Below are 10,073 nucleotides of genomic sequence, written 5' to 3'. Positions count from 1 at the left end.
CAGATTGCCAGATGGAAAATCGTGACTTATCACTCCAGAGAAGGCGTCTCCACTGCTCTAGAGTCCAGTGACGACATGCTTTACACCACTGCATCCCACGCTTTGCATTGGACTTGGTGATGTATGGCTTAGATGCAGCTGCTCGGCCATGGAAACTCATTCCATGAAGTTCTCTGCGTACTGTGCGTGGGCTAATTGGAAGGTCACATGAAGTTTGGAGCTCTGTAGCAACTGACTGTGCAGAAAGTCTTTGCATCCACTGACCCCTCTCTGTCAGTTCATGTGGCCTACCACTTGGTGGCTGAGTTGCTGTTGTTCCCAAACTCTTCTATTTTCTTATAATAAAACCGACAGTTGACTTTGGAATATTTAGGAGCGAGGAAATTTCACGACTGGATTTGTTGCACAGGTGGCATCCTATGACAGTTCCATGCTGGAAATCACTGAGAGCGGCCAATTCTTTCACAAATGTTTGTAGAAACAGTCTCCATGCCTAAGTGCTTGATTTTATACACCTGTGGCCGGGCCAAGTAATTAGGACACCTGATTCTGATCATTTGGATGGGTGGCCAAATACTTTTGGCAATATAGTGTAACAATAGATGTCAACATTGTGTATGTGCTGAAATATTAATTTATGATTGTTGTCTTTAGTAAAAACGTAACTTTTAGGTTTTGTTCACATTTGCTTTGTTGTAAATAAAAATAATATCAAGATAATACCGTAATTTCCGGACTATAAGCCGCACCCGACTATAAGCCGCACCAGCTAAATTTAGGGGAAAATACAGATTGCTCCATATATAAGCCGCACCCGACTATAAGCCGCAGGGTTTTGATGTGTAATTAGCGTAGTATATAGGGGTTCCTGCTACCACGGAGGGGATTGTCGGGACAGAGATGACTGTTTGGGAACGCAAAGCGTCCCATTTATTAACAATAAATCTTTCAATCGTTCAATCAAACTTTCACATCTTTGACATGGCGAACAGCATTCGTGCAGAGTACAAATAATACAACGGTGCAAAGTAATACAAAGTGCTCGCCTGTACGTTATCAAAATAACCAGCCTACCGGTATATGAAAAGTCAGTCTTTAATCATTGTGTCATCGTCTTCCTCCTGCGTACTAAAACCACCGAAATTCTCTTCGTCGGTGTCGGAGAAGAACAGGCCGTAAATAAGCCGCACCCTTGTATAAGCCGCAGGGACCAGAACGAGGGGAAAAAGTAGCGGCTTATAGTCCGGAAATTACGGTACTTAAATGGAAAATAACAAACATTAAACTTACCTCTCGAGGAACATGAGGAAACATTTATGCTTTTCGCCATTTGAACGGTTTGTGCAACCGAAAACAACACAATCATAGGGCTTTTTTTATTCGAGAAAGGCTAAATGGCGCCTAGTACCCATTGAGAACAGAGCTGGCTTGAGCACCGCACATATTTAATGGATGGGAAGTGAGTGACACCCAAGCAATATATTAGCAAGTAGATTAATAATCATTTTGAGAGAATAATACAACCAGAAATTACAGTAATCACGTATGTCAGCGTCCAAATTATGAAACTTTGTAACCCGTTTTGAAAAGGTTCTATTAATATTTATATGCCAAATAATATATCCTAGTCCGGGGGTCAGCAACATGCGGCTCTTTAGCGGCGCCCTGGTGGCTCCATGGAGCTTTTTCAAAAATGTATGAAAATGGAAAAAAGATGGGGGTAAAACTATGTATTTTTAATTTGGTTTCTGTAGGACAAGCACTTTACAAACCTTCCTAATTGTTAGAAAGCCCACTGTTTAATATGTTTGTGTGTATGCTTCACTGATAAGAGTATTTGGCGAGCGCCGTTTTGTCCTACTAATTTCAGCGGCCCTGAAACTCACCGTTGTGTGGACTGTGACTCAACAGTTTGTTTACATGTACAACTTTCTCCAACGCTGCTACAGAAAGACGTGTTTCATGTCGCTCCTTATTTGTCTCGTTTTGTCCACCAAACATTTTATACTTTGTGTAAATATAACTATTAAGTCTAACTTATATATATATATATATATATATATATATATATATATATATATATATATATATATATATATATATATATATATATATATATATATATATATATATGTATATATATATATATATATATATATATATATATATATGTATATATATATATATATATATATATATATATATGTATATATATATATATATATGTATATATATATATATATATATATATATGTATATATATATATATATATATATGTATATATATATATATATATATATATATGTATATATATATATATATATATATATGTATATATATATATATATATATATATATATATATATATATATATATATATATATATATATATATATATAACTATTATAATTGATACAAGTCTAAACATCAACAACGGTGAGCTTTGTTGATGTTATACACTTGTTGGAGTGCTAATCAGGCATATTTGGTCAGTGCCTGACTGCAAGCTAATCGATGCTAACATGCTATTTAGGCTAGCTGTATGTACATATTGCATCATCATGCCTCGTTTGTAGGTATATTTGAGCTCATTTTTTAATTTCCCTTACTTATGTCTTCTGTGTATTTAATTTATATTTACATTATCTATACGTAATATTGACTGCCATGTTGTTCCAGACCACAGAAAACGTTACCCGGCTTGCAAAGATTGTAATACATCCATTAGAAGAAGACAGCCTGCCTTTAACTTGGACACACACATCTAAACCTTTGGCCATTCTAAGACGGTAATTTCCAGGAGTTATCTCACCCTCTAAGACGTTTTACTAATGTTTTCTAATGTTGAGAAAATGTGTAGAATAAATATTACATTTCTGTCAACAAAGATTTGCGTCAGCCTGCGACACAGTCATTTTGATAGTAGGCTATTATAGCTAATATAGACACTTACATCATGTGTTGTCTTCATTATAACACTTATATAAGTCTTTAATCTTTTTTGCGTCTGTAGACCGGTTACTTTTTAGTATTTGTGGTCCAACATTCTCATAGTCATTCACATTGACGTCCCACTGGGGTGAGTTTTCCTTGCCCGTATGTGGGCTCTGTACCGAGGATGTCGTTGTGGCTTGTACAGCCCTTTGAGACACTTGTGATTTAGGGCTATATAAATAAACATTGATTGATTGATTGAATATGGCTCTTTCAACATTTTGGGTTGCCGACCCTTGTCCTAGTCTGATATATATATATATATATATATATATATATATATATATATATATATATATATATATATATATATATATATATATATATATATATATATATATATATATATATATATATATATATATATACAGTATGTGAATTTTAGGCCAAATCGCCCATCACTACATTGCAATTGTGCAAGTGCCAAAGTTCCATTCTGTCCCCGGAAGTCTCATATCTGAGAAGGCGAGACTGCGGTGGGATAAGAGCGGGTGTGCAGCATCTTTTGAGCTCCTATAGCTAACCCTCTGTAATGTGGCAGTGTAGAACCGCCCCTGTGCCACAGGAAATGGATGACACAGGCCTGCTCTAAGAGGCTTTGCCAAAGCTCTGGCTTACCAGTTTCCCAGGTGTTAATGTGTGCTCGGTCTGCCACCCTGGCTGAGAAGATTGGGATCCACAGCCGCCAGCATCTGGCATTGCGGTGATGCTCTCAGCCCTTGTGAATAGTTTCCATGGCCTTTAAGTCTTGCAAAGAGGCAGCTGTCACATGACCTGCATGGCAGGAGGTGTTGGTGGCAAATCATAGTGATTGTATTTTTTTTTTTCTTTATTTCAAATAATGGTATCGCTGGCTGGGGGGTGAAAGTAGATTTGTGTCCATGGTAACGGCACAATGGAAGTTTCCTTGGAGATTGTTTTTTCGGAAAAATAAAAAGCTCAAATCAGCTGGATGCAGTAATGGCCAGTCGGTTGCGCTTGTCACAGTGATCCAAACATGTTTTTTTAAACTGTAATTTGTTTTCAGTTACATGCTTTAAAGGCCTACTGAAACCTACTACTACCGACCACGCAGTCTGATAGTTTATATATCAATGATGAAATCTTAACATTGCAACACATGCCAATACGGCCGGGTTAACTTATAAAGTGACTTTTAAAACTTCCCGGGAAATATCCGGCTGAAACGTCGCGGTATGATGACGTATGCGCGTGACGAAGTCAGAGTAACGGAAGTTATGGTACCCGTAGAATCCTATACAAAAAGCTCTGTTTTCATTTCATAATTCCACAGTATTCTGGACATCTTTTGCAATTTGTTTAATGAACAATGAAGGCTGCAAAGAAGACAGTTGTAGGTGGGATCGGTGTATTAGCAGCGGACTACAGCAACACAACCAGGAGGACTTTGTTGGAGCGCTAGCCGCCGACCTCACCTTGACTTCCTACGTCTCCGGGCCGCCAAACGCATCGGGTGAAGTCCTTCGTCCTTCTGCCGATCGCTGGAACGCAGGTGAGCACGGGTGTTGATGAGTAGATGAGGGCTGGCTGGCGTAGGTGGAGAGCTAATGTTTTTAGCATAGCTCTGTGAGGTCCCGTTGCTAAGTTGCTAAGTTAGCTTCAATGGCGTCGTTAGCACAGCATTGTTAACCTTCACCAGCCTGGAAAGCATTAACCGTGTATTTACATGTCCACGGTTTAATAGTATTGTTGATTTTCTATCTATCCTTCCAGTCAGAGGTTTATTTTTTTGTTTCTATATGCAGTTAAAGCACGATGCTATCACGTTAGCTCGTAGCTAAAGCATTTCGCCGATGTATTGTTGTGGAGATAAAAGGCACTGAATGTCCATTTTGCGTTCTCGACTCTCATTTTCAAGAGGATATAGTATCCGAGGTGGTTTAACATACAAATCCGTGATCCACAATAAAAAAAGGAGAGTGTGGAATCCAATGAGCCAGCTTGTACCTAAGTTACGGTCAGAGCGAAAAAAGATACGTCCATCACTGTCTCTCAAGTCCTTCACTGTAACGTTCCTCATCTACGAATCTTTCATCCTCGCTCAAATTAATGGGGTAATCATCACTTTCTCGGTCCGAATCTCTCTCGCTCCATTGTAAACAATGGGGAATTGTGAGGAATACTAGCTCCTGTGACGTCACGTTACTTCCGGTACAGGCAAGGCTTTTTTTTTATCAGCGAGCAAAAGTTGCGAACTTTATCGTCGATTTTCTCTATTAAATCCTTTCAGCAAAAATATGGCAATATCGCAAAATGATCAAGTATGACACATAGAATGGATCTGCTATTCCCGTTTAAATTTAAAAAAATCATTTCAGTAGGCTTTTAAATCCCTGTGGTTTATGGCTGGTGAAGCACTGACCTTTTGGAGTTTTGTTTTTTTCAATATTAATACTTGTTGCTCATTCAAAGGACAACGAGAACAATGAGAGAAATGTTCACCATCGTGGAAATGTTTTAAAATAATATTTTTTTTTAATAAAATTCAAAACCATTTGTGGTCTTACTGTACTGTGTGGAGGTTGCCCTCCTTTGGGTTCTCCTGACAAAAAGATTATTCTTGTGAGCCCGGCAGTCTGAGGTAACAGTCTTTTATTTTTCATCCAGGGATTGCTTTCCAGCAATATATTTTTGGTTTGTGTGTCTTTCTCTCTCTCTGGCTAACCACGCCAACTCCAACACTGTGTCTCGTTCCGGCTGCTGCTAATAAAGGCGACAGGTGATTAGATAACAAGGCCCACCTGGGCCATCCACTCACCTGTCGCTGTCTTCGAGGCCGGTCCTTGCACACCCCGTTCCGCGGCAAGGCCCGCAGGCCACGCCCCCCTCTATATACTGTTTCTGTCTGAAGTATATTTAACTTTGGAGAGCTTTCTGAGTTTGGCCATATCAGAATCCGAATCAGAAGTAATTTATTAATCCCCGAGGGGAACTTAAGATTTTCAGCACAATCCCATTCAAGATCAGACAAACATTACAGGGAGACAGAACAGGATCGCTGACGGGTCTGCCAACTTCCGGCGCCCCTTAAAAAAAAATGTGAGGAACGGGTAAATAGCATGTTAGCATTGATTAGCTTGCAGTCATTCACTGAACAAATTTGCCTGATTAGCACTCCACACAAGTCAATAACATCAACAAAGCTCACCTCTGTGCAATCAAGCACAGCATAAAACATTTGGTGGACAAAATGAGACAAAGGAGTGGCATAAAACACGTTTTATAAGTAAATAACAGTCTGTACTGTTTCATATAATGTATTCTCTTCCTTTGCAATCTACTAATACAAGTTTCAATCAATCAAAAAAAGACAGAGGACATAAGTAAAGTAAATTAAATGAGCTCAAATATACCTACAAACGAGGCCTAATGATGCAATATGTACACACAGCTAGCCTAAATAGCATGTTAGCATCGATTATCTTGCAGTCATGCACTGACCAAATATGCCTGATTAGCACTCCAACAAAGTCAATACCATCAACAAAGCTCACCTCTGTGCAATCACACACAGTATAAAACGTTTGGTGGACAAAATGAGTCAAAGGAGTGGCATAAAACACGTTTTATAAGTAAATAACAGTCTGTACTGTTTCATATAATGTATTCTCTTCCTTTGCAATCTACTAATACAAGTTTCAATCAATCAAAAAAAGACAGAGGACATAAGTAAAAGAAATTAAATGAGTTCAAATATACCGACAAATGAGGCCTAATGATGCAATATGTACACACAGCTAGCCTAAATAGCATGTTAGCATCGATTATCTTGCAGTCATGCACTGACCAAATATGCCTGATTAGCACTCCACACAAGTCAATACCATCAACAAAGCTCACCTTTGTGCAATCACACACAGTATAAAAGTTTGGTGGACAAAATGAGACAAAGGAGTGGCATAAAACACGTTTTATAAGTAAATAACAGTCTGTACTGTTTCATATAATGTATTCTCTTCCTTTGCAATCTACTAATACAAGTTTCAATCAATCAAACAAAGACAGAGGACATAAGTAAAGTAAATTAAATGAGCTCAAATATACCTACAAACGAGGCCTAATGATGCAATATGTACACACAGCTAGCCTAAATAGCATGTTAGCATCGATTATCTTGCAGTCATGCACTGACCAAATATGCCTGATTAGCACTCCAACAAAGTCAATACCATCAACAAAGCTCACCTCTGTGCAATCACACACAGTATAAAACGTTTGGTGGACAAAATGAGTCAAAGGAGTGGCATAAAACACGTTTTATAAGTAAATAACAGTCTGTACTGTTTCATATAATGTATTCTCTTCCTTTGCAATCTACTAATACAAGTTTCAATCAATCAAAAAAAGACAGAGGACATAAGTAAAAGAAATTAAATGAGTTCAAATATACCGACAAATGAGGCCTAATGATGCAATATGTACACACAGCTAGCCTAAATAGCATGTTAGCATCGATTATCTTGCAGTCATGCACTGACCAAATATGCCTGATTAGCACTCCACACAAGTCAATACCATCAACAAAGCTCACCTTTGTGCAATCACACACATTATAAAAGTTTGGTGGACAAAATGAGACAAAGGAGTGGCATAAAACACGGTTTATAAGTAAATAACAGTCTGTACTGTTTCATATAATGTATTCTCTTCCTTTGCAATCTACTAATAAAAGTTTCAATCAATCAAAAAACATAAGTAAAGGAAATTAAATGAGCTCAAATATACCTACAAACGAGGCCTAATGATGCAATATGTACACACTCCTCCAACAAGTCAATACAATCAACAAAGCTCACCTTTGTGCAATCACACACAGTATAAAACGTTTGGTGGACAAAATGAGACAAAGGAGTGGCATAAAACACGTTTTATAAGTAAATAACAGTCTGTACTGTTTCATATAATGTATTCTCTTCCTTTGCAATCTACTAATACAAGTTTCAATCAATCAAAAAAACACAGAGGACATTAAATGAGCTCATATATATTTACAAACGAGGCCTAATGATGCAATATGTACATACAGATAGCCTAAATAGCATGTTAGCATTAATTATCTTGCAGTCATGTACTGACCAAATATGCCTGATTAGCACTCCACACAAGTCAATACCGTCAACAAAGCTCACCTTTGTGCAATCACACACAGTATAAAACATTTGGTGGACAAAATGAGACAAAAGAGTGTCATAAAACACATTTTTTTGTGGCAGCATCGGAGAAAGTTGTACATGTAAACTTTAAACTGTGAGGTATTTCTTTTGTTTTCGATGTTATCCCCATCCCAAAATTACTGTGTATTTTGTCCACATAAGAAGTACTGCAAGTCACAGTTTACAATGCGTACTTAGGTTTTATAGATACAGCTATAGTCATTTGAATGTTTTCTTCACAGCCCATCTGAGGCCTCGATGAGATGCTTATTTAAAAGCCGTTAAGACTCTCAACGCCGCCTATGGATAGTGATTTTTAAGTATGTTGGAGAGAAGCGTCTCTCGTGTCTTAGTGCAATTGTGGACGGGAGCATGCTGGAACGCAGCTCGATAGAAGCAGTAATTAGTCGTAATTTATGAGGCAACTCCTCCCCTGCGATTCCCCGCCGTGCCCGAATTCCCCCGGCCACTCGGATAGATCCCGTCCCCCCCGCCCCCGCACGGCGCCTGGCACTCGAATGACCCGTGGCGCACGGCCCGTAATGGCTCATTCCCCCCCCCCCCCCGCTCTTTTGTCCACCTTGAAAGTCACGTCGTGCGATGCTCAGTGAGGCGCTGGTGTCACCATGACTATTAGACTAAGTGCACCCCGAGCCATCATAAAGACAATAAAAGGGCAAACCATCCACAAAGTTGATGGCCGTGCAAAGATGTTAGCGCTTACCGCAAATGAAAATGTGCTTTTAGGTCTCTCGGATGCATTTGCATGCCATTCCCCCCCCCCCACCCCCGCCCGTCCCACACGTCGTTCGGAATTTAGTCCAGATGCAATTTGAGCACATCAATTTGGAGCCTAATGTTTCTCAAGCAACTAATGGACTCTTCGGCAGAATGAAAATTGCTTCCTAATGATCAGAGGAAGTTTGATGGGTGTATATAAGTTGATTAGTGCGCTGAAATGAATATAATACAAGATCAGCCTTTAAGTGTGATCACTTATTTTTTTCTTTTTTTTTCTAATTGTATAGTAGCTTAGCAACTGACTGCTAGCTATATATTTATAGCAGATGGAGTCTAAGTGTTGTTTTCTTACAGGTTGTTATGGATATGATATGAATAGAACTGTTGCTGTTAATGGGTTTGTTTTCGCATACTTTTTCCATTGTTTTTCAACTTTAAAGACAGGCATAATAATGGGTCCCATTAGACTTAAAACCTGTTAAGCTTTGGTACATTTTCTGCAGTAAATTATGAGCCATTTTATTTGGAGAAATTCCCGTTCCTCAGCCGTAAACCAAAAAATAACCACATCCCGAAAAGTTAAACTAAGCTTTAGTAAATATCTAAAAAAAACAAACAATTTATTACTAAGTCAATCAAAGTTTATATATATAGCCTACTATAAAAAAAATGACTTTGTCGCAGGCTGACGCAAATTTTAGTTGACAGAAATGTAATATTTATTTTACACATTTTTACAACATTGGAAAACATTAGTAAATGGAGGCCTCTCAGAGGGTGAGATAAATCCTGGAAAGGCCATTATAAGCAATACACAAATACAAATACATGTATTTGAGCTCATTTAATATCCTTTAATTATGTCCTCTGTGTATTTAATTTATATTTGCATGTCTCATGACACATACTCTGTATTTAATATTGGCTGCATTTCTCATAGTTTGTGTGCCATGTTGTTCCAGACCACAGCAAACATTAGCCAGCCTGCAAAGATTGTAATAAATCCATCAGTTTCAAATACACAGTAATTTTGGGATGGGGACATACTTGCCAACCTTGAGACCTCCAAATTCGGGAGATTGGGGGGGGGGGGGGGGGGGGGGGGGGGGGGGGGGGTGGTTGAGGTGGGCGGGGTCGGGGGGGAGGAGTATATTTATAGCTAG

The sequence above is a fragment of the Entelurus aequoreus genome, linkage group LG28 (assembly GCF_033978785.1).
Source record: "Entelurus aequoreus isolate RoL-2023_Sb linkage group LG28, RoL_Eaeq_v1.1, whole genome shotgun sequence".
Classification (NCBI taxonomy): Eukaryota; Metazoa; Chordata; class Actinopteri; order Syngnathiformes; family Syngnathidae; genus Entelurus; species Entelurus aequoreus.
Note: the sequence above shows the minus strand (reverse complement) of the source record.